The sequence below is a fragment of the Rhinolophus sinicus genome, chromosome 4, assembly GCF_057876585.1.
Source record: "Rhinolophus sinicus isolate RSI-liver-muscle chromosome 4, RSI-T2T, whole genome shotgun sequence".
Taxonomy (NCBI): domain Eukaryota; kingdom Metazoa; phylum Chordata; class Mammalia; order Chiroptera; family Rhinolophidae; genus Rhinolophus; species Rhinolophus sinicus.
The window spans coordinates 107,594,901-107,620,240 of NC_142504.1; the positions used below are offsets into that span (position 1 = coordinate 107,594,901).

General features: G+C 41.0%; 1 protein-coding gene across 1 annotated transcript in view; it reads right to left on the minus strand.

Annotated features, from left to right (window-relative positions):
• LOC109446175 (uncharacterized) overlaps positions 1-25,042 on the minus strand; it is a 797,309-nt gene extending 772,267 nt beyond the window's left edge. The window contains exon 1 of the mRNA XM_088798027.1: positions 24,818-25,042. The gene's annotated coding sequence lies outside the window, so the exon portion shown is untranslated. The remainder of the gene's footprint in view (positions 1-24,817) is intronic.
• Between the last annotated feature and the right edge of the window lie 298 nt (positions 25,043-25,340).

The following is a 25,340-nucleotide window of genomic DNA, read 5'->3' on the forward strand; positions in this document are numbered from 1 at the left end:
GTCCTTTATCAGAGAAGCTCCAGAGAGAGCTGTGGACCCCTCCACCACATGAGGACACAGGAGTAGGTGCCAGCTCTGAACCAGAACGGAGACCCTCACCAAAATGAAATCACCAGAATGTGGTCACGCTGACACCATGATCTTGAAGCCCCAGGTCCCAGAACTGTGAGAAATATGTTTCTGTTGTTTATAAGCTACCCAGTCTGTAGCATTTTAGTTATAGCTGCCTCAATGAACTCAGACACTACTCCAGCTAACCATTCTGGGTTAGGAAGAAGTAACCACTGGGAAATGTAGAAGCCTGCAGGGCCCTGAGGAATCTTTTTAAAAGTTTTGCACAAGGGAGCAAGTTCCCAGGTCACTTTTGTGACCCAAACCAGAGCCCTCTGCATATTCCTAAACAGGAGAGAGGGCAGTCCAAGAGCCTCTGGTGACTCAAATGGCCGAGAAGATGTGAACGACCAGGAGATCAAATTCCATCTTCAAATCCTCCAACTGAAGTTGTTCATTCCCATGTTAGCAACTTCTAATATAATGACATTTATGACAGACACTTTCTGAGACTTTCTCTAGTTCCAATATTCATAAATACTACTGATAATTGGCAGGCCACTGAAGCATATTCCCTATATAACACATAAGAGAAAACACAAAGAAACGGAGCCACACTGAGACTCAGATGCTTGGTAAGCCACTCTGAATGTGGACACAGGTCCCACTCCCCAGCCTCCTAGGTAAGAGATTCAGGTCCTGTGTCAGCATTTTAAATCCCTAAGTCATGGCTCTTCCAGGGCACTTGTTAATGGTGCCCAAGAATAGTCTAGCATAGTCAAAGCCAAGTTAAATCCTCAAATGCCAAGGGTCTAGTCTGTATATTGACCTTACCTAGTCTCTTTTGATTAAAATCTAGTAATTAAAGTTCATATAAAGTGAGAATACAGCATAATGTATTAGAAACAGAATGAAATTTGGAGGGTAGGTTTTCCATATAAGTCCTCAGGCACAGCATTTGACCTCCCTGAGCCTCAGTTTTTTCATCAGTAAAATGGAGCTAATAATGATATCTACTTCCCTATATTGTTGTGAGGATAATTGCAACATTTCATGCCAAAACACTCTAACACAAGGACACCTTCTGATCCCAGAAACCACTTTAGAGCTCTTGATAACCCCCATAGCTAACACAGTATTTGGCATGTAATGGGTGTTCAAGAAATGTTTGTTGACTGACTGAATGAACGACTGCATTCCATGATTTATTGAAATGTCCTGCTAGTACCTCTGTGCTATGAAGAAGTTTATATAGCTCTTAAAGGAGTCCATGTCAGGGGAGAAGCAACCCTGAAATTGAAAGGATCTGGACCATTTAAAGTCTTAGATTGCGTTGTAATTCATTTAAATGGGATCTTTCTTCTGAGAAGCTTTAAGAACTTTCTAAAAATGATATCATTAATCACAAATCCTCCTGATAAGAAAGAATGCAAGAAAAAGGTATATGACAGCTGCAACATCTGTATGACAGCTGAAGAAACTGACATACAATCAATTTACCCTGATCAGCTATCCTGGGCCCTGTGATTTCTGCTACTCAGAGATTGACTCTGCAGAAATCAAGGATAAAAAAGAGCAAAAACCTGTCTTTTGGTTATAAGTAACCTACGTACATTCCTGCTGGCAGGCCATATTCTGATTTCTTCTCTCCTCCTCTGGAAAGGAGAAAAGAAACTGATGCTCTCCACTGACTCCTGGTATGACTAACCTGGAAGTAGATTTTGCTCAGTAAATACAGATGCATGTTCTGGCTTTTCTGTATAACATCCTCAATATTTAGATAAAATAGGGCATGGAAATCATCTGGCCAAGAACCACTTAATTCTCTTATTAACATCCGTGGCCTCAGTGCCATGCTTCTAATGAAAACAAGACCCCACCACTTAGACCCTGCAGGGCAAAGGGAAAGTCTGTTTGGTGCTGACGCCCCCCCACCCCCACCCCAGCTCTCTTTTACTACCACTCACGAATCCTTTACAGACCAGATGGATTTCCCAAATGCTGTCAGTGAAAATGTCCAGGAATCCAAAGATTCTTTTTATGTTGCTGAAAGCACTGGGTATTACACTTAAACGTTAGGCAAAGCTATACACAAAACTCAAGCTTATTTATATGTGGCATTATTCCTTCTGAATCTTCTTCCTAAAACACCAAACACCACCAAACCTCTCACAGCACCAGGAAAGGATGGTCCAAGTCCCACCAGCACCAGAGGCTACTCAGGAGCATGAAATGACGCATCAAGGTGATTTGTTGTTGGAAATAGATGGTAGTAAGTAGTCTGTGATAAAGGAATTGCAAAAAAAGATGAATGTTTTCTCTGACCAGCCAGAATGCAATCAAGGATGCTAAAAATACTAGTTTGGGGTTCTGTCCTATAGTCAAGAGAGATTCTACTGGTTCCTAATAATAGAGATTCAGCGGTTCCTAATAATACACGAGTACTAAATCTGTGACTGAACGTACCATCCTAAGTGAATTACAGTGAATTGTGCAGGTGCCTGTCACTTTCACTTGACCATGAGCTTCTTGAGGGCCTAACATAGAGTAGATGCAGGGAGAATAAAAGGAAAATTTAAGTAACTAGTGTAAGGGTCATGGTAGGGAAGACCCTGGAAGTCTCTAAAGGAAACCCTCTGCTGAGGGTACAAAGGACCATCTAACAAACGGAGGAGAGGACTCTGGGAGGGGCAGAGGGAAGCAACAGTCGGGGTACATTATCAAAGGTAACCAGTCCCTTTGGAAAAAGAGCTCAGAAGTCTGCTTGGGACAGGGCAATAAATGACAGAAAATTATGTTTATGTTCAACAAATATTTATCACTTACACCACCATTGTCTTAGTTCGTTCGGGCTGCTATAACAAAAATACCACTGACTGGGTGGCTGAAATCTAAGATCAAAGCACTAGCAAACACATTGGGTGTCTGGTGAGAGCCCGCTTCCTGGTCTACAGATGGCCTTCTTTTCGTTGTGTCCTCTTGTGGCAGAAGGAGTGAGCGAGCTCTCTGGAGTCTCTCATATACGGGCATTCATCGCATATGTGAGGGCTCCACCTTCACGATCTAACCACTTCCCAAAGGCCCTACCACCTAATACCATCACACTGCAGGTTAGAATTTCAACATACATATTTTGGGGGGGGGACACAATCATTTGGCCCATAATAACCATCTGTTCCCTTGGCCGTTCTAGACCTGGATGCTTTCTTTCACATCTTCTTAAGCGGAGCAGTGACTGAAATCTGGGGAGTACCAGGGACGCCCAGATCTGCCATTTGCTAACTGTGGGAATGTAAAGAAGTTACCTCATCTCCTTGAACTTTATTTTGTCACCTGAAAATAAAGATAATAACAACTACCTAGGAATTCTATGAACCTTAAGTGTCCAAGGAATTCACTATCATAGTTTGTGGCACTCAGGAACTCAATTAAAACACACACACACACAACAAAAAACTATTGTTCCTGTGCTATATTCTAGCAGCCTCCTACTGCTATGGGGCTGACAGCTGTCAGATTCTGTAACATGAAGTGTGGCCCAGAAGAGTTGAAAAATAGGGATCACTGAAGTAGAGTATATATATCATCTAAATACCCACACCGCACCATACTTATCACTCAGCGAGTATTAGTTTTTTTCCTTCCTCAAATACAATAAATGATTATAGCCCACTATGACTTTTTAGGGTCACAGAGTGGTGATTTAATGGAGCAAAAGACCCACAAGTACACAAAAGCCCTGTTTTTCCTGTGAAAATTCAGACCAAAATCTGGCCATTTCACGTAGAATAGACAAATAAAGATGCAAAAGAAGCTTCTCTAATCTATATGCTCATCACTTAATCAAATGATCGCAATGGTCCCTTTAGAAGCACTGCGGAAGCACTGCAAGGGTCTGACGAGAATCCTTCTGTGGGAAGCACCAAGTAACAGTGTGGACGGGAGACCAGAGGCACAGGTTCCCAATCTCGCCCTGCTTTTACTGGCCATAGAACTGTAGGCAGCCTCCTAACCTTGCCTCAGTTTCTATCTCTGTAGAATGGGGTCATTCACGTATACTTTGCAAGGCTGTAAGGAGACTTCAGTGAGATTAAGATCATCAAGCCTCCTCTTGAATCCTTCTTATAATGGCATAACACGGGTTTATGCCATCTCATGAATGATTAGCTTATTCCATGCATTCTTATATAAGCTGATCATGTGTGCCTTTTACTTAGGGGCAATGCATGTCATTAGACAGTACACAATTTGTCCAAGAGAATTAAAGCGATCTGGCAATGGTCTCAACCGACCTTCGATGAGATAAGCTACTTGAGCACAAGGAAAATGTGTTACGCATCTTTACACCCCCGGAGTGTCAAACACAGTGCTGGTCATGTGGCACTGCTCAATAAGTATTTGCGGGGACTGGTCAGTTTGTCGCAAAACATTCAGATCTTCCATTTCATTAGTTCTACATGGCATCCCCAAAATAGATCATAGAGCGTCTCAGTATTTATAAGACACAACTTGTTCAGTGGTTCCCACCTTGAGCTTTTCAACTCTTGGATTTCCAAAGGAATCTATAGAGGCGAGAAATTTGGGAGCCATGATGCCATCTGTTTGTTCCTTTTCCTTGTTCTGTCCCCCGCGTTGCGCAAGGCAGGGAGTAGAATCACCAGCTAGTGTCACAGGGTCCCAGGTCCTGCCATTTTCTATCTGGGGAACTGTGCACATACATCGTCAGATTATTATTCTGATCTTATCCAAACTTATTGAATTGAAACAAAAGGGCTGGCTCTATCATTCCAGGGATAAATGTAGTACTTTCTCCTTCTGGTTGTACTCAGCCTGGCAGAAACATTTTAAAGTGTAGATTAAAATGGTCAGTGAATATAGGTCTTTGAAGTGTTTCCTCCAGCCCAACTCACAAAGGAATAATTCCTTATTCTCACTAAGTTGTCCAGGCTTCCACAATTCCCGGTACTAGAGAGAGACTCATTCTGCAAGGCTAAAGCATTGTGCATCTACCACCCTTTCATTCGATGTCAACAGTCAGTCTCTTGTCTTACAAATTTCCAGAACCAAGTAACAGATACATCTTCCTTCAAGTTTTTGGAGGCACTGGGCACTTTTAGATCTACCAGACTTTGAATTTCTTTCTCCCTACCTGGAAAACTCTTTCCTACCCATCATAACTGCTGTTGTCACCCCCGCTCCACTTTGCCCAATCACTCCCACTTCTTATCCTACAGGTCCGCTTTGCCCCAGAAAGCCCTCCCTGCCTTCTTCTGTGTTCTCATAGCACCTGTTTGTTTCCCTGTCATAGTCAATTACTAGCCAATGAAACAGGAGCTATTCACGGCTATGCAGGCCCCATTGCACTATAAGCCTCAAGGGACCAGGGACATAGCTGTCTTATTAGTTATTGTTTCTCCAGAGCCTGCCACTACCCCATTTACCATTTATAGCACCCACACCCATCAATGTCCATTTTAAAAGTATCTCCATACCAAATTACATATACTAAATAAAAACTTATTTTGGTCTTTGCATTCATCAGTGACATAAGTAAATGTATATCAGCCTCTGATCAGCACAAATTAGTCTCCTTTGGTTACAAGCAGTAGATACTACGATTACAACAATGGATTGGTGGGATACCTGATGGCACAGTTACTGGAAATCCAGACCTAGAAACTTGGATCTATGGCAGGGGTGGTGGTCAGAGAGTTTAGATCGCTATTTATAATCTTACCAGGGTGCTGCCTCTGGAAACTATGGGTGCCAAGTATTTTCAGACTTTTTCTCATTCCCCTCAAAATGTAAACTCCAGGATAGCTTGGTCCATGATCCCAGCTAGGGGAAGACAGGATATGTTGAGTAACAGCCTCACCAAACTCCATTAAATGGGGAGGAAATAATTCCCCCAAGGGAACTGAAGTACTATCACTAAAATAGATACTGGATGCTAGATAGCTAAAAGTATTCTTACTTTCCTAAAACATGCAGGGTTACCACACCCAGTCAATTAAGTTAGAATCAGAAGCAAATATATTTAACAGGTTTTTTTTAGCCTGAGTAAACTTATGATGGATAATTGTCTTGAAACAAAAACTTATTTTAATGTACTTTAAATTAAGTCTTGAAAAAGAGTAACTGGAAAAGAAAAGAAAAAAGAGTAACTCAATAGGATACTGGCAGAAAACGACTCTATTCTTTCCATTTGAGCTGTTTCTATCCCATACCCTCTTGGATGAACCCTTAGGGGCTTGTTACCACATCTGTATCAGGAACCCTTGGATAAGAAAAAGTTCTCCAATCACTTTTAAGACCAAGGACAGCCTCCATTCAGTAGCTAGAATTCCTCTCCGATGTAATAAATAAAACTGAGCTCCATTGAAAGTTCTCACCTCCACAAATTCACTCTGCTCCTGGCTGAAAGCCTGAGGGGGACAGGGGTTGCAGGGCTGACTTCTTCCCAGTTCCCCCGTGTTTCCCTTCCTCTCCCATAGCTGGGCAGCCTAGATATATGAATCCTTCAGGGTTGAAGCTTGAAGGTAGGACTTGGGGGCCAGCCACTGGGGCAAAGGAGAAGCCCCGGAAAAGCTTACTTGGCCTCTACCATCAAGAGCTGCTCAAGTGTTCCGTGACTATGGATGATTCCTTGCTGACTTGCTCTCATGGGGCACCTAGTACAAAAACCCACCTGCAGCTCTCTTGACTGAAAAGGCAAAGGCTCCCCTGAGCTGTCTTCCTGTGACATTCCTATCAGCTTCTGCATCCAAAAGAGCACCTCCAGCTTCTTCCCGGCAGGATGCCACCTTGCATGAGCTCTTCTCTCAGTGGCCTATGTTTAGTCTATAGGGTACCTCTGCCTTGCCATCAGCAGAAACCCAGCCTTCTCACAAGCGTATCACTTCAGCGAACGGAAAACGCCATAGCATGTCAACAAACTCATCCATAGAAATTCTCCCAATGTCTTCAACCCCAATCCTTTTGAACACTTAAGGGAACAAGATAGGCTTATAGAGACCTCACTTCCAAGTCCTGCAAAGGTGGTCTAGCACCCCACTTTGAAACATGAGGGTACTTCCTATCTATTATTTTGTTCTGAGTCTTTGAGAGAGCCCATTTTTAAATGTTGATGTACAAAGACCTATTACATTTTTTGAAAGTTGATCACGCCTAGGCACTGCTAGTTTAATGGGAATCCAAAGATAAGTTAGCTCTCTAGCAGGTCTTAAGATATACTTTAAGGTATATGTAAAAAATATAATTATGGTAATCAAACCTTCTTAGTAAATATGATCTTGACAAAACAATTGGTCTTTTCCAATCCTTTAAAATCCTTTAAAAATGAGGGGCGGGTTCCTCAAAAAGTTAAACAGAATCACCATCCGATGCAGCAATTACACTCCTAAGTATATACCCAAAAAAACTGAAAGCAGAGAGTCAAACATATCTGTACAGCAATTATTCACAAGAGCCAAAGAGTAGAAACAACCTAAGTGCCCATTAACAGATGAATGGATAAATAAAATGTGGTTTATATGTACAATGGATTATTATTCATCCATAAAAAGGAATAAAATTTTGACACATATGACCACATGGATGAACCTTGAAAACATTGTGCTAATTGAAATATTCCAGACACAGAAGGACAAATATTATATGATTCCACTTATGTGAGGTACCTAGAATAGTCAAATTCATAGAGACAGAAAATAGAATGGTGACTACCAGGGACTAATAGGAGAAAGTAGTGAAGAATTATTGCTTAATGGGTATAGAGTTTCTGTTTGGGATGAAGAAAAAATTCTGGAAATAGATACTGGTGATGCTTGCAAAACACTATAAATGTGTATAATGCCACAGAATTATATGCTTAGAAATAACTGAAGTAATTAAATTTTTAAATTTAAACTATTAAAATAATTTTTAAAAATTGAAAATTTTATGTGATGTCTATTTTATCACACACAAAAAATGAAGGTCTGGAAATGAGAAACCCCCACATTTCAGTTGGATTGTAACTTTAAATTCTCTAAGTATGGAAATTGCTACTAGAGGAAATTATTTTTGGTTGATTACATATAAAGATAAACGTTCAAATTCTAATAGGGAAAAAGGAAACTATCTATCCATCAAATTCACCTCAACCTTAAAATGGAGAGGTGGGAAATGGAGTCAGATGATGAGGCAACATAATTCTTATTCTCAGGAACCACAGCTGTCGGGGAGCTGCTTAATTTATTCATTTATTGACTGTGAAAACCTCGGCTAAATGTCTGAGGTGGAACTTCTCATCCAGAAAGTTCAATTACATGGTGTGAAGAATAGAGTGAAGCAATGTTTTCTGCTGGAGGATCATGGCAAGGGAACCAAGTTTTAAATGGGTTTTTGGACGGCAGCAGAACTTGGAGAGTGAGACTTATAAGCTGAAAAACTGAGAATGTCACCGAGCTGCCACCTCGGGTCTGGAGGATTCATTGGCATTTTATTTTCAAGGAAATTTCAGGAGACAGTAGATGTGAGAGCCCAGGAATTCGGCTAACCATAATAAAGCCTGAGGTTTTACCACCGGGGATAACGTCCACGACTGGCGGCTTGGCAGACTTCACTGACACTGAATATTTCACAAGTCTCGTTTCAAAACATACGTGTGTTCAGGCCACAGTTTTGTGAAATGTCACACCTCCAACTCCTCAGCGGCAGAGTCAGTTTAAAAGAGGCAGTGATTGGAAGCAAAATGGGCCACAGAGAGAAAGGAAAGTGGAAAATGCAGACTTCTGACAACAATACAGAATAAGGCCTGCCCAAAGAAAAAAGCATTTGCCAAGTTTCTAGCAAAGCATGCCACATCAGAAATCTCTGCTTCTTGCTGAATTCTTATGCCCTAAATCACCTCTGCTAAATTGTTTTTATCCCAGCTCACTATTGAGAGATTAAATTCTGAAGACAGCTTTTCTTCTAAATGAGTAATGTTAATTATCTTTGTCTGAGAGTGGGGGGACGGGGGAACGCCTGCATTGATGAACAGCCTTATCTGTGGAGAGCAGCCTTTCAGGACAGCAAGCAGGATTTGTAGTCTGTCCCTTTGCAGTGTCAGCTGGGTTTTGCTGGGGACGGGCTCTGCCACCTCATACCACGTTAACAGCATTACTCACCAATGTCACGCACCTTGGAAATCTTGCATGACCCTTTCGTTGTATGTCCACTTGCTTACTCACAGACCATGCTCTATTCTATTCGTTTTGGCCACAGGTTCTCCTCTTGTTGAGGCTGCACATGTCTTTTTGGACTGAAAGTGGCCTCCATTTTCCTTAACCCTGTTTTCTCTCCCTTGGTAATGTGCCCTGTGCAGTGGCTGCAGTGACAGTGTCTATACGTGTTGGTGGAAAAGAGGTATCTGCCTGAAGGACAACTGTATTTCAATTTTCTCCACCTGAGTTAGCCTTTAACACAATTTTGGAACACAAGTGTGAAACAAGAGAGTTGGGTTTGAATTCCCATTCCATCATTTGCTACTTAACTTGATCAAGTTACTTAACCTCTCTAAGATTTAATATTCATGTTCTAGAAAATACAGTAATAAGACATATCTCAAAGGATCACTGAAAGAATTTAATAAAATGATGTATGTGTGAAATGCCAACAACAGATTAATACATAAATGGTACATCAATCTCCTTATCAGTCAAGGCTTTTCAATATATTGCTAGCCTTGGCGATTATTTGAAAGATTTTATTTTTGTTTGCTTGGCTTTTTTGCTTTGTTTTGTTTTTTTGTTTTTTAGGATCGTGGCTAACTTTTATTTTCTTTTCAACACTTTCTGTATTTTTCCAATATTCAAGAGTCAGCATGTATGATTCTGTTATCAGAGATCAATTTTAACCTAACAATGGTTAACCTTTAGATTTAGTATTCGGATGTAGGACAAATTATCAATATAGAAGTTAGGAGAGTCACCATAGTCTAATGCTTTAATATGCTTTGCTTTTTTAAATAAACGTTGGTACCATCTTATACTCCCACCAGCAATTCCAGTTGCCCCACATTTTTGTGAACATTGCTATTGTCATTTTTTTTTTTAATTTTAGCCATTCTAATGGATCTGCAGTGGGATCTCATTTTGGTTTTAATTTGCATTTCACTGATGACTGATGTAGGCAGCCTCTAAGAAGGCCTTCAATGTCCCCCACCTCCTGGTAGTCACACCCTTGTGGAAGGGACTGGACTTAATGACTTGCTTCTAATGAATCCACTACTACAAAATTGATAGGATATTACTTTTGCAACTAGGTTACAAAAAAACTGTGGCTTCCATCTTGGGTTGCTCCTCTCTTAAAAGCAATCTGCCATGAAATATTCTCAGGCATTATCGTTTTATATATTTCCTCTGTTCCCCCCCTCCTATTTTTTTCACCTCCCTTTCTGGAATTTGGAGGAAATATTAGAACTTCTCACTTTAGCTTCCATGTATCTCAACTTCTTTTAAATATTTTCAATCTCTTTGTTTCTCTCTGCTGTATTCTAGATCATTTCTTTGAATCTTTCTTCCAGTTCATAATTCTCTCTTCAGTTGTGATTACTCTGCTTTGAAACATGAATTTCTCGATTACAAGGACTTTCATTTCTAAGGTTCTATGGGTTCTTTTTTATTTTAAATTTCTTGCTGTTTGTGCATGTTTTCAGTCCATTCTTTTATGTCTTTAAACATTCAGTCAATTTATTTTCTGTATCTGATCATTCTAACATCTGAAGTAGTTTTATACCTGCTTCGACTATCTGTTACTTCTGCTAGCTTGCATTTGTTGGGCTTTGTTTCCTTGTCATTTTGTAATTTTTGACCATTTACTCATATTCCTTAGAGCTGTGGCTTAACCAACAGAAATTTACTTCTCAAAGTTCAGGAGGCTGGGAAGTCCAAGATCAAGGTGCCAGCAGATCTTGTGTCTGATGAAGGCCGTCTACCTGGTGTGCAGATGGCTATCTTCTCGCTGTGTCCTCATGTGGCAGAGAGCAGAGACTGCTCACCTCTCTCAAGTCTCTTCTCATAAGGGCACTGATCCCATTCATTAGGGCACCACCCTCATGACCCTGTCACCTCCCAAAGGTCCCACCTCCTAATATCACCACCTTGGGTACTGGGCTTCAGTGTATGACTTTTGGAGGAACACAAACATCAGTCCATAGATGGCTTATGGTTTTCCAGTGACATTTATGTGGTTTGATCTTAAGCAGTTGTACACGGAGCTCTAAATCAAGAAGATGCAAAAGGTAAAGGGGAGGTAGATTGTGCTTCTTTGCTCATCTTAAGTAAACCTTTCAGGAAGATACTACTTATACTCCTCAACCTCTTCCCATATCCATTCCCACCCAAATAGACTATTAGAATATTCTCAGACATCCCTAATCTGGATAGAATGACCTTTGATCCCTCTGCTTTGCTAAATATGAATCTAGCTAGGAAAATATAAAAGGTATTAGTCTAAACATCTTTAGACAGCTTTATAAGAAACCTGGCTACACAAATCCTCAAAAGCTCTTTTAGGTTATGGAATCAGAGAGGTTTAGAGCTGGAGGTCATTACTCCGACAGCTCATTCATTAGCTAAAGGGGTTGAAGTCTCAAGACCTCAGCTGGGAGTAAACCTGCACATTGTACATTGTCTAACTCACAGGAAGCAACGGGGTTTGGTCAAATGGCCTGAATCCCGGTCCTGTTCTCTTCCCATCCAGCCCTGCTGCTAACAGCACTATTCACACAAACTGAGACTCACTCTCTGAAATAACCTTAGGAACTTTGTAATGGAATTATTCCCTCTGAGACACTGCTTTCCGTAGCCTAACAACACACATAGAAATATTGTTAATTTATGCTTTAAAATGAATTTCTGCCTCTATTTTAGGTCACATGTTTGATTTGGCCATTTATAATTTTTATGTGCTATTTGTGCATTTTATAGCCCATTGGAAGCCAGTTGTATAAAATGCACAGTGCATTTATGTCCAATTTATAGGCATTACTATTTTAATTAATTGAAGAGGTTAATAGTTCTGTATATTTGATTTTATAGCACATATTTCGCATATCCATTATTTACTTGATATTGCATTCTGGATCAGAAATGTAATCCCCGATTATAATATGGTTCCCATGGGAAAATATAGCTTGCTTTATGACAGTCACTTTATGACAACAATTTCTACAAATGAATTATTGTCTACCTATAATTTGTAGCATCAAATTTATGGGTAACAAAATCAGAACTTGTGGCTATAATTTGAGGGGCAGTGTCATCAACAGCTGAATTTTGACACTTTTCCACAGGAAAGCCAAGATTTTATGGTAATTTGGTGGAGAGGAGATTGGAAATAAAGCATTCAAAGAAAGATTACTCATTATTAACTAATGCAAGATAAAACTATTTCATCCCTCTAATAAAGAATGCTGACTTTGTTACCTTATAGCAGGGAGTCTTTTTCCTAGGGAATAGCAGTATTGATAGTTTTTTTTCATGGGAGGGGGGACTGGAAAACTTCGCTTAATTATACAATTTACAAAGCAACTTTAGAAAAGGAATAGTAATGACTCAGATGTGGATCTGTTTTAAAGTAGAGAAGGTACATTCAAGATTGAGGATGCTGGAAAACGTCAAACGTGAGTTATGGAAAAGGACACAATATAAAAATAAGCAGAATCATAATTCAAAGGAATTCAGTCAAATGCTGACATAGCATTAAATACTTCCAGAAGTTTGTATTTGATTTTGCTTCTTTTCTTGTATCCATAATTCTAACAAAGACTTCTATTATCATATAATATTAACAAATCATTGAGCAAACATAATGACCTGTTATGGTCGCCCATGTTTGCTTAGTCAGCTGCGAAATTCTTAACACGCAGCATCTGTGAGAGGAGGTGGTGATAGATGAGCTCTATGTTCCTTGAGCAGCAACTTGGCCTCAAACAGTGGTAAGCTTAACCTGGAAATATTGGCAACTGGTCGTCATCATATGAATAATTAAAACCCATTCTGACCATCTAGTTATCTCTTAATCTGACTAGTACTGCTCACTACATTCCTAAAATAAGTCCCGTGAGACTTTCTCAGTTAAGCCTAGTTGATAACTAACGTAATATTATTAATATGGTGGCCGAGCAGGTTTATCTGCTTCTTTGGGACCATGAGCAGCCCAGTGATGGACGTGTCCAAGAAGAAGATGGAGGATCTCTAGAGTCCCTTTCAATACTACGCTTCTCATTCTCTGAAAGATGGTGTACATGACAATAAGCTAGAGCTGGAGATACTCAGATGGCTGGAGAGTGTAGGACACAAAGAGCAATCGGAGTTGCAGATTGCCCCTTTACGTTGAAGCAAATTCAGCCTGAAATTGCTGGTCTCGCCAGCAAAACATTCATCCATCGCATATAAGGAGAAAAGCATTGGTCCAAAAGTCAAGAGTTCTAGGTTCCAGTCCCAGCTCGGCCAGTAAATAATTGTGTGCTTTTAAGCAAGTTTCTTCACCTTTCTGGCCTGAGTTAGGACTCAATGATCCTTGCCAGCCTCAACATTTGCCTAGTACTTGCTTGTTTAGAGTAAACCAACCTATTTCACATTATTCAAGGAGACATTTGTCCGCATCAAGGCTCACCATCTCTCTCAGAGGAGAATTCAGGGAAGGTGTTAAGAGCTATACAACCTGCCTGCAAAGACTTTATAATCGAACCCATAGATGAGATGCTTCTCACCCACAGGGAAGTCAGAACTAACCTGTACACTGCTAAGTATAAAGAGTCCAAGGCTCCCTTCTTCTAAAATTCAATGCATGTGTTTTAGTCCCTACCTGGATGGACCACCAGGCAGCAGTTTATCACTGACATCCTCCTCCTCCTTTAAATTGTTTCTGTCTCACCACACTCCCGATTTGTCTGCTCCCTCTCGGTCTCACTCCTCCCTCCCCACTTGAGGCTCCTTCACGGCCAGTCTTCCTGTGTGCATAAGTGCTCCCCACCCTTTCCATCCTGGCTTCTCTTTTGTTCTCACTCTGCACACTTTCTGAGTGACTGCATACACGCTTTGGCCTCAGTTACCACCGTATGCTGACAATGCCCAAGTCAGCATCTACAGTAGGAGCTCTCAATCCAGAACTTTACACTCGCATCACTAGCCTTCTGGACATCTCCACTTGAAGGTCCCACAAACATTGCAAACCCAGCATGTTCAAACTCAAGTCCAGAGACTTCACCATAAACACTTCTGCTGCTCTGATGTTTGCCGCAAACACTTCCACCATATAACTAATTGGCGTTAAGGCAATTTTGCCATAAAAGATAAAATAACAGCCTGACATGTTGGCTTACATTTGGCAGACTTACAGTTTTTTGTCAGTCTGGTTTCCTTTCCCCACTGTACTCCTTTCTTGCAGTACTCCCCTTTTCATGTTATGTAAATCTTAGCCGTCATAATGGTCTATACAGCGACGAGTAGACATGGTGGCCTTAACATAGTGGGTGATCATCACTACGTATAAAGCCAGACTGCACACGGTACTAGGAAATGACCACATAGCAGTTTGCAAGTCCATCATGAGCATCGTCACCCCTCCCACCCACCAAATCCCCAAGTGTCCCAAGCTATGGCAAATAGAAGAGGCGGCTACTGATTCACGAGTCTTCAAGAGCATTGATTATAAGTTTTGTCAGTTGGAAATTGATACCTCTCTTAATGAAGGAGGAAATTTTAGGGGGAAAAAAAGTGCAATGCCAAACGAGGAGACAAACCAACAAGCAAAAAAAAAAAAAAAAGAAACAAAAGTGTAATACTATGAAAAACTGCTAAGATGATGTGTTTTCATTTTTGCAACAGTCTTTTTATTAATCTTTCCATATTCTGTTATGTCCTCTTTAATGTCCCTCTTTTGTTTTCCATTCTTTTATCTTTTATAGCCAATTAGTTATGCAGCTAAAATGCCGGAAGCACATTTGCTTGTGGCAAAAATGTTTACTGTGAAACTACCTAGAAACTATGGTTCAAACTTGAACTCATTTTGGCCCCTCCCCCCACACACACACACCAACTCCTCCTCCAATGTGCTATTTGTTGAAATGACAGAATTACTATTAAATTCCAAACCAAATAATTCACATTATCTTTTACTTCTCCCTCTCTCTCATGCCTATTTCCCATCAGTTATAATCATGTCGATTTACTTAGACCTAAAGGGAAATTGGAAAATCCCCAGGTTAGGCCGGTGCTCCTGAGAAGAAGCTTTATGATGCTCTGCTCATCCAAGAGGCCATTGAGAAGCTTACCAGTGCGTCAAAGGAAATGTTTTATCGGCAGTATTACCTGTGAACTGGGAAAAAGAATTTGAATATTCAGATGATTGACAATCACTGGTAATAAATGTTTGGGAATGATGTAGTAACCTGGTGTCGCGTATGCTCTTTAAAGTCTGCTTTTGAAGCACTTGGATTGTATTTCTTGTAAAAGTGTGTATTTAACATTGGCAAATGTGACCAGTTACTTCTAGAAGCCTCAGGAACAACATCTGTTGTTAATGGTAAGGCATCAGTTGCCATGCCCCAGAGCCCTGATAAGTAGCAAGGAGGCAGTCCGCTGGAGTTTGCCGGGAAGGGCTGGTTGAGACAGTCGCTGTCTCCTTTTCCAAACCCTGTTGGAGGCTGACTCAGATTTTCAGGGCCCCTTGAAGCTCAAACCCTTGGCTCACTCACTTCAAGCTAGAAGTTCCCTCATCCTACCCTCCAAGCTCCTGCTTCCCAGACTACTTGGAGCAATGAAGCCATACAGGGAGTGATGGCAATAAAATTCATGAAACACTGTTGACTAGTGAATCATCTTTGCTGTGACTGAAACCTCTTAAAGGGTGGTGTAGATTGAACTGTGTCCCCAAAAGATATGTTCGAGTCCTAACCCTTGGTACCTATGAATGTGACCTTATTTGGAAAAGGGGGTTCACAGATGTAATCAAGTTCAGATGATGTCATATTGGAGTAGAGTGTGTCCTAGTCAATGACTGGTGTCCTTGTAAGAAGAGAGAAATTTGGATACAGAGACACAGGGAAGAATGCCAAGTGAAGACAGAGGCAGAGATTCGAGTGATGTGTCTACAAGTTAAGGACCACCAAGATTTGCCAGAAACTACCAGAAGCTAAGAGGGAAACATGGAACAGATTCTTCCTTAAAACCTCAGAGGAAGCCTTCATTTCAGACTTTTGGCCTCTAGAACTGTGAGAAAATACATTTCTGTTGTTTTAAGCCACCCAGTTTGTGGCGCTTTGTTATAGCAGCCCTAGGAAACAAAAACAATGGAAAATCCCGGGATGGGATAGAAACAGGAGCCAAACGGGAGGCAGGCCTCCAAAACCTCCAGCACAGATTTAAATGGCAGCCTAACCAATACACTATATCCTAAATGGCTCTGAGGTTCAACCAGTTCTCCCAACTAGGCCTTCATGCCATCTTGGCTGGATTTCCTAAGTCTCCTAATTGATCTACCTACTCCAGTCTTACACCAAGCGTTAGGGGAAACCCTCACAGTAATAGTCAAATTTCATGAGAACTACATCCTGGACACTGTCTGAAGCAGCTCACATAGTATATAAAAGTACAAGCAGAATCCCAATGAAGACCCTATTCCTCCTTTAACTTCATTTCCACACCAGACCTCTGTGACGAGTAATACTGTAACTACTTGGAGCCATGTGGGGCATGGGGAGACTGCAGCCCAGGGAAGTGCAGTAATCAGCCTAAGGTCTCCCAGCTAGAATTTCAGCTCCGGCTGGGCTAACTGTTACTCTTGATTGTGATACTACTGGATTGCAGCGCGGGTCGGGGGACCACAGTCCAGGGCTTGAAGGAGCAAGCAGAGGCCCAAAAAGAGATGGAACACCCATCTTGAACAGTTTTTTCAAACCGGGAAGAGGCAGCATTCTTATTTCTCAATGGAGACGCTGAAATCTGAGATTTGCCTCACGTCCTGGTGTGAGTCAGAACTTGGACCAGAAACTCCACTTTCTACATGTTCTCTCCATCTACCAACCACTACTTGTTCCTTCTTCGGGCCCCCTCCAGCCTGGGCTGTGAGTAGAGCCTGAAGGATCCCAGGGCCCCAGCCAGCTGCTGACAAGCCTCCAGGGGTGAACCCAGCTCTCTCACTCAGCCAGCGTGTTATCAGTACCTTTCCCAAGAGTGCAGTGAGAGTTAATGTTTATAAAATGCTCTGAAAGCCTCTGATAAAAGGCATCAAATGGCATTAATAGAACCCATTCTGCAGGCCCCATGTCTCACTGAGGGTTGATGGATACGCGTCCCTCTTGCACAAGTAGGTGGACTCTTCTTCAGATGAATTGAGCTCATTAATTAGGATACTGCCTGCAGTTATTGTGAAAGATGTGGTTATTACGGTAATTAGGACCCTGAGCCAACCCTCAGACTATCTCACTGTAAACATATGGGGGGAGGGGGAATGTCTCCTCAAACGCATTGTGCTCATAGTGGCTAAATTCAAGCCCATTATCTTGCACAGACAGGCAGCCGAGGCTCTAGAAAAATAAGGAGATCGCTGATTTCGACAGTGCTTTCTCAGACAATTGGCATTGGAAGCACAGTAGTGATGAATGCATGGCTTAATAGTGCTTCCCTATTTCCAGACATGAGCTCAATTCTGGACCTGTAACACCCCTATACATCATTTCCACTCAACATCTAATAGACATTTTAAAGTGAAACCAAGCTTTACCCACTTGCCATCAAGGCGCTAGTTCCATTAGCCGGAAAAGCTGCAGTACCTTTAAGGCAATCCTTCACAAAACTAGCTACACACTAGAGGCCTCTAGGGAACTTCTAAAAATACAGATGCCCGGGCCTCAGCCTCGGGAATTCTGATTTATTTGGTCTGGGGACCAGGCATCAGTACATCAGTATTTGTGTGTGTGAGTGTGTGTGTGTGTGTGTGTGTGTGTGTGTGTGTGTGTTGGTACCTTTCTTTCTTCCTTCCTTCCTTTCCTTCCTTCCTTCCTTCCTTCCTTCCTTCCTTCCTTCCTTCCTTCCTTCCTTCCTTCCTTCCTTTCTTTTTAATTAACAGACTTTATTTTTTTAGAGCAGTTTTAGGCTTCCAGAAAAACTGAACAGAGTTCGGAGAGTCTCCACATACCCACATACTACATAGACTATATGTCTTTTAAATACTCAGAGTGATTCAACTGTGCGGGCAGGGCTAAGAATTCAGCTTTAGTGCAATCATTACCTACACAGATGGAATTCAACAGTCTTTTAACAAATAATTCCTGGTCAAACCACAGACCAAACTCTTTCAGATTTTTCTCAATACTTTTCCCTAATGTAACATCCCACGCTTGAGAATGTGACTGGCATCCATTCAAATGAAGATAACTCTGTTCACCATCATGGTTTGTACCTTCAGACTGTATAACAAATGGCCTCAGCGGCTATTACAAGTCTTGGAGGGCTCTCTTCCTTGTTAACAGGAATCTACATAGATACAGTACAGGCAGTGGCAATCTAGAACTCTTTAGAATGGTTGATGACTTGTAGACCTTAAGCAAAATTAACATATTCCTTCTAAAAAGGAGTTATTTGTGTATTTTTTAACAATGGTAGTCATGCTGGAAAGATAATTAAGTAGAGTGAAGGCAGTGATCCTTTTGATAAAAAATAGAAAATATGAAGACATGTTTTACAGTACCCAAAAGGGAGCTACACAATTAACCAAGTCTTTTCATTCATTCATTCAACAAGTATCTATTGAACACTCACTATGTTTCTAGGTGCTATGGATAAACAATGAATCAAACAGGCAATAAAACTGCTCTTACAGAGTTTACTTTCTGGTGGCGTGTGTAAACAATAATATAAGTGGAGTCACTTCAAAATGGAGCCAGAGCTGCCAGGCCAGAGGAACTGCCTTGCACGTCTTATACCTCAAAACTTGGAATATTAAACACAGGGCAAAATAACCATTGGAATGGGCATAAGCCACCTTATTTCCCAAAGAACTGTTTGCAAAGATAACAAGAAAGTAGTTATGATGACTATTGGAATGAAAATGAAGACCATAGTTTAGAATTAACATCACTATGTTATATTCTCTGTACCAACAGAAATGCCTTCCTTCTACTGATGTAATTGTTCTTCTTTTCTCATAAATGCCCATTGCTTTTGTCTCCTGTTTAGAACATTATGTGGGCTTCTGCCTGAATTAATGATTCCTGAATAGCTATTCTTATTGATCTCAATAAGCGCTTGTTTGCCTCTCACTTTGAAAGGCCTTTTTATTTTAGGTCAGCACATATTAGAATGTATACTCTTCCATTTATCCAAATACTGTTGAAATTGTCTAATTAACAACAGTTGGATATTTTTGGAAATGTGAAGTATTATGTAAATTCTACATGTTATTAATATTGGCATCAGTATGGCCTTTCATTGTACTGACATCAAGATACAAACAACTCTAAAATTAACTATGAAATACTCTTAATTGTTGAATTTTGACTTTATAGAAAGTCAATATGCTTTGATATTTGGTGTCTTGTAACAACTGAATTGCTGAAGTATAGATCATAAATCATATAAAGTATAGAAAAGCAACAAATTCAAGTTCATTTATAAGGTTAATAGCTTATGGGTATGTTGGGTCTATTTAAGTTGATAGACATATTTTAGAATCCTGTTAGGAGGAAATAGTACCTTTGTTCATTGAAGGGCACTGGTATCTATCAGTTAGCTTATGCTGCATAACAAACTTGCCTGGAATGAAGTACCTTCAAACAACTACCATTTTATTTAGCTCGCAATTCTGTAAGTCAGCTGGGAGTTCCTTCTAGATAGGCTCAGCTGATCTCTGTTGGGCACTCTCATGTGCTATGGTCCACTGCTGAGGAGACCTCACTCCCATGACTAGTGGCTGGCAGACTGGTTGGTTTCGGGTCCTCCAGCTGGGATGGCTCCTCTCTTCTCCATGTGGACTCTCACCCACTCTAATAGACTAGCCAGATTCTTTCACATGGTGGTCTCAGGGTTTCAAAAAAATAAAAATTAAAAAAAATGGGAGAGTAACTCCCAACGCTCAACCCATCTGAGGCTGTGTACCATTGACCAAAGCAACTCATGTGCTTAAGCCCAGAGTCCATGTGGGAGGGGACTACTGAAGGGCAGAGAAGGGAATCATTGTGGCCATTTATGCAAATAATCGACTCCAATGTCCCATTGCTAGGGTACCGGCTTTTACGTGAAAATCTCCCAGAAATTGCTATTTCATAAAAGAAGTTCCCCCTTTGGTCCCAGGCCCCATATCCACTCAGGTCTAGGTGTTCCCAGTGAATGCAGCCCAGGGAAGGAGGCACCTGGCTGCATCACTACCCTACATGCAGTTCTGGGCTCTGGAGGTGCACACTTCTGTCACCCCCTGGACTGTATGTACTAAGTTCCACTTCTGGGACTGTGCTTGCCTATCGCAAAGTGGCTTCATAAATTTCATGTATACCCTTAATCTCCATGAGGACCAAACTCCCACATCTTTAGGAGAAGAGAAATATGTTTGTGATACTGTTGTGAATACCTCTCTCAGGACTCAAACCCAAACTATCTTCCTCTTCCTTAGGCCAAAACTCTGATTGAATTATGTTAGAACCACTTATGGGTTCTAGAGAGTCGGAATTCATAGGAACCAGGGCAAGAAAGAAGCTCGGGAAAGAGAGAAGAATATCCTACGTCCTGAGCTGACTCAGCACAGAGCTCTTCCCTCAGAGACGAGAGCACATGGAATCAGGAGGAGAAAGCCAGAGAGTTTCTTCTAGCAGCTGCACCTCCTCATTTAGAGTTTGATAACATTTATTAAAACTTTTCTTCTGTCTGGGCATTGTATACATGAGCGTCTCCCTATACTGGTGCAGGAGGTCGTGTATCACGCGGTTAGGAGAGCAGACTTTCCTCAAGTCTACTTCCACCACTTACTACTTATTACCTGTGTAACCTTGAACAAGTTAGCCTATGTAAGCCTCAGTTTTTCCAGAGAAACAGACCGATAGGTATAAATATGGCTATGGATATAGATATTTTATATGTGTGCGTGTGCGTGTGTGTGTGTGTGTGTGAGTGTGTGTGTGCATATATATATATATATATATATATATATATATATATATATATATATATATATATATATATATATATAAAGAGAGAGAGAGAGAGAGAGAGAGAGAGAGAGAGAGAGAAGGCAGTGCAGATTTTAAGGAACTGGCTCCTGCAATTGTGGGAGCTCACAAATCTGCAATCTGTAGCACAGGCTGCAGGTGAGAGTTCTGTTAAAAATGGACGTTGCGGTCTTCAGTCAGACCTCCACAGAGCAGCAGACTGGTCACTCAGGCAGGCGTTTTATGTTGTGCTCTTGAGAACAATTCCTTTTTCTTTGTGGGGGGGGCGGTTCAGGGCTTAGTCTTTGCTCTTAAGGCTTCAACTCACTGGGTGAGGTCCAAATTATGGACAATAGCTACTCTACTCAAATGTGCTGATTTAAATGTTAATCACATCTAAACAAATACTTTTGCAGCAACACCTAGGCTAGTGTTTGAGCAAAGAACTGGGCACCATAGCTCTACCAAGTTGACACATAAGAGTAACTATCACACTGTCCGTTAAAGGGAAGAAAAATAGGACATAAACCATAGAATTGCGATTTAACGAAGCAGACAAAGCAGTGAGAGTGGATCCTAGCATTCATCTCAGTGGTCATCATTCTTATCCATACCCCACAGACACAGTGAAGGTTGGTCATCCATGTACATTAGGGCTGTCTAGTTTGGAGAGCAGAAGGTTTGGTGGATTGTTTTATTCCTTATAAAACCAGGGCACAGCATGGGGGGGGGGGGTTCGTTTTAAATTGATGTTTGTTTTCAAAAGAAAAGGAATTTAAAAAAGAGCTCTGATCCTTTAAGACTGAACTGTTGCTTTAGAGACCCATCACCTAGCAACAGGAAGATAATACCTTCTCTCCTCCAACAGGTAAACCTCTGGCTTATCTAATTGAAATTTCAGGCTTCCTGCCACACTCCTGAAAAACTATCACTTTAAAGGGATCAAACCATACAAGCTAAACAAAGTCAGATTTGACTGTGCTACTTTTCAAATGGCAGACTAATGAGATTTTCATTGGGAGAAGAGATTTGAAGCTTTACATCTCATAATTTAAGTAGCTTTGTTCCACTGGCATTCAGTGAATATCACAAAAAGTGTCTGCACCAAAATTCCTTTGTTGACTCCTGTCTGGGGAACCAAGGGAAGTGTTAGAAGCAGAAACAAAGTATAAATTGTAAGAAAATTAAGAATTATCTAGACTTTTCACTAGGTTGAATTATCTCTTACTCTTTTTTCCCCGATCCCCAGACCCTCCCGTCTCATAGTCATTACAAATTCTACTCCTACAATGACTGCTCGTTTTGCGCATTTTCATTCCACTAACACGGCGTTTCAGGGCTCCTAATTGATCTCCCTGACCAGACAAACTCTCCCCAATCTAATCTACTCTTTACACTGTTGGTCAGTTTACTCATTTTAAGACAGAGCCTTTCCTCATTCTACTTTTCTGCTCTAAAGTTTCATTAGCTACTATTGCTTTTTTTTCAACAAAGTTCAAACTCCTTGGCCTGGCATTTAAGACTCTCTGTGATCTGACCTCAAATTTTCTTAGTTAACTTATTTCCATTCTTTATACCCAACAATTCTTGCCAAACACAAAATTCTTGTCCTCCTTTTGCATGCCCTATGTCTTTTTGACTCCATACCTGTTTACATTAAAATCTCCTCAAATGCCCTCCCCTTGAAGTCTAGTAATTCATCTAGGCCCAGATCAAATGCCATTTCTTCCAAGAAGCCTTCCTTGATTTCCCACCTCCTAAGTTCTACACTCTCACCTTTCAGTTACATCTCTTGTGATATTTATCATACTTAGAGATGTCAACAGGGCACAGTAGTTAAGAGCACAACTTTGGAGACAGAGATCTGGGTTTGAGCCACATGCCCAGTCTAGATGGGCAGCCACTACCACCTGCTACGTAGGACAGTGGGACCTGTGTTCCTGGAAAAGTTACAACTCCAGATATTTGTAAGAAAGAGCCAGATTTTTTTTAATATTGCAATTAAGATAAACAAGGTTGCAGGTCAAATAAAACAGTTTCTGGCTGAATTGGATTGGTACTTTGCAACTCTGACCCAGGTCAGCACAGTGGGGAGCTTGAGAAAAGTACTTTCTTTTCCTTTCTTGGGAGTCTTTGCATTTTAAACAACTCTAGTTTTACTGTACGCAGAATGTATTTAACCCTGACTAAACTGATAAGATATAGTGCATTTACTTTGCATAATTCTTTAATTTTGAAGAGGAAATTTAAGATATTCCTCCCCCGCTCATAATTTTGCTCTGTCAACAATAATTGTCCTGAGCTGCGGCCACGCTGGTAAGAGCTGTTGAAGAGGGGTTGGCCATGATTAATTAAACCCTCTTTGCTGAGAGCAAATGGCAGAGCCCTCAATCACGCTTCACGTGTCTTTGGCCGCCTGAGGAGGAAGCTGTTGTCCTGAATTATAAAACGGCATTCCTCCCCATTTATTTTATTTTTGTTTTAAACTGTGGTAAAACATACACAATATTTACCATTTTAACTATTTTATGGCATTGAGTACGTTCACAGTGTTGTGCAAGCATCACCACTATCCATTTCCAAATCTTTTTCATCATCCCACACAGAAACCAGGCACCCATTAAACACTAGCCCCCCATTCCTCCCTCCCCCCAGTCCCTGGTGACCTCTATTCTACACTTCCTGTCTCTGTGAACTTGCCTAGTCTACATACCTGGTATAAGTGGAATGATACAATATTTGTCTGTCTATGTCTGGCCTATGTCACTAAGCAGAAGGTTTTCAAGGTCCATCCATGTTGGAGTGAACATCCCATTTTTATTTTGTTCCTCTCCCCATGTTTCCTTCACCCCTTTCCCTATTTTAGTGGTTACTATATACAAACATGATAACGCTCTTCACTTAACACCACCTATGTACACATCATTCAGAGCTTTAATTCTCTTTGTCCAAATCTATGGTTTTCAGACGACCTGGACCTGAATCCCAGCACCACCATTAACTACTTGTACGGTTCTACGAATGTTATTTAACCTTTCCATGCCTTAGACTCATCTGAAAACCCGGGATAGGAATAATTCATCTGTGTGCTAATATCCAGTGTTATATGTAACATGTGTATACATGAACACAGTGGCACCCGTTTATTCAAAAAACTTTTAGTAATTATATTTTCTTGAAACAATATAATTACTGAAAGTTCATTTTATATATATATATATATACACACACACATATGTATATGTATATATTTAAATAATTTATTAAAAGAAGTCCTTGTTAGTAAATACAGACTATTTGCTAAACAGGGACTGATCAGTGACCTTGGCCTCTTAGTGGTAAGAGACACTGCTGCCAGAGCCCACGCATGTCTCCCTGTGAGATACAGGGTGGCCCCATCCCCACTCTTCACAGTGAAGTTTGGGAGCAGAGGACACAGTACACAGCAGGATCACAGCGACATCTCTCATAGGGAACGTGACAGAAGTATGTAGAGGGAAAAGAGGAAAGAAGGAACAGTGGGAGGAAGGGTAATAAAAGGAGGAATCCAATCCATGAATGGGGCCAGTCAATGTAGGGGCAGAAATCCTGACATACCTTTTATTAGCCCTGGAGAGCATCCATTAATCAGGAGAGGGGCAGACTCAGGGGTCTGCGGTTTTTGAAAGAGCACAGTTGCATCAGTGAAGAGGATAAAAAATGGGCGGCAGGGATAGACCAGAAGGCAGGGACATTAGCCAAGAGTCGACTGGAATCTCCTGGTGAGCATCTAAACTGGGCTATGAGGATGTAGAATAAAAATAAACAGATGCAGTTCTTTTATTATCCCTCACAGTCTTTAAAGTCTTTCTATTTAACAGCTATTTAACGAACATTCAAGGTTCAGTGAAGCATTTCTTTAACACATGATGTATTTTAAAGCTTTTTGAAGCATTTTCACAAGCTTTATTATCTTGCTTCATCCCCAGAGTAACTATGTGGGGTAGTAAGTTCTATCACCCCCATTTTACAGATGAACAAACTGAGGTTCAGAGAGATGACCTCATTTTCCCCAAGGTTACACAGATAACAAGCTGCAAAGCCTAAGCTTAGACCCAAACTTTCTTACTCTGGTCCAGGT